General features: G+C 41.7%; 1 protein-coding gene across 1 annotated transcript in view; it reads left to right on the top strand.

The window, feature by feature from the left end:
- Window positions 1-1102, top strand: part of SEPTIN7 (septin 7) — a 121775-nt gene that overhangs the window by 118752 nt on the left and 1921 nt on the right. The gene's annotated exons all lie outside the window — the stretch shown is intronic.

Below are 1102 nucleotides of genomic sequence, written 5' to 3'. Positions count from 1 at the left end.
ACATGTCACCACGGTAGGACAAACCGACAGACAAGTTTGTCTTGCTGTTAGAGACCTCTCGTATCACCCCCACCTGGGTCCCTGTGGCTGACTATACCTCTGTCTGGCTTCCTGGCTTTTAATCCCCTTTCTCCTGCTCTTCTGGCCTGCTGATTTGGGTGTCCCTGAGTTGTCCCTGAACTGAGGCAGTATCACTACAGAAATAGATTGCCCAACCTTCCTTCCGAGGAATAATGGCTGGTGGGTTTGAACCACCAGCCTTCTGGTTAGCAGTCAAGTGCCTTAGATGCTACGCCACCAGAGCTACCATGTTTAAATAATATATGTAAATATCATGTGCCTCTTTTTTGATATTTTCTTAGTAACCTGTATGCTAGTATTAGAAAGATGTTGCCTCAGATTTTCTTCAGAAAGATTGATTTTTGCCTAAATGAAATTATTTACACAATGAGCCACTAGAATTAAGGTCTTTGTTTTTGCATTTCCTTTGCACAAGGGTTCCCCACCTCTCAGCCAGCATTCTTTACAGCATTTTTTCTCACTGTATGAAGGACCAGTTGTATTAGAACCACTGGGTTTTAAAACCCAGAAATTTTAGTTCAGTGTGTGTGGGATGAGGCCCTGGATTCTGTTTTTAACAACTATCCCTGGTGATTTATATGTAGACTGATGTTTGAGAATCACTGGACCTAGTGATCACAGAGTTTTTAAGTCCTTAATTATCTGCTTTTTCCCACTTTCTGAATTTGGAATTGGGAGAGTTAAGTTCAAGTCTTGGTTCTACCACTATCTTGCTAGTGGTCTTGGGCAAGTCACTTAAACTCTGGAACTATTTCTTCATCTATGCAGTGGGAAAAATGATGTGTTCTCTGTTCACCCTCCAAATGAGATGATAGCTCTATTTTATAAAGTGCCAAGGAGCTCTGGATTGCAGTGCCTAAAGGCATTTAACTGGTGACCAGAAAGTTGGCAGTTCAAACCCACCAGCTGCTTCACAGAAGAAAGATGGTACAGTCTACTTCCATAAAGATTTACTGCCTTGTAAACCCAATAGGTGCCACTATGAGTTGAAATTGACTCCTTGGCAGTGGGTTTTTTTTTT

Source organism: Orycteropus afer, unplaced genomic scaffold, assembly GCF_000298275.1.
Source record: "Orycteropus afer afer isolate SDZICR_OR568_19922 unplaced genomic scaffold, OryAfe1.0 scaffold00263, whole genome shotgun sequence".
Classification (NCBI taxonomy): Eukaryota; Metazoa; Chordata; class Mammalia; order Tubulidentata; family Orycteropodidae; genus Orycteropus; species Orycteropus afer.
Note: the sequence above shows the minus strand (reverse complement) of the source record. Positions and strands in the feature narration are given on the sequence as shown.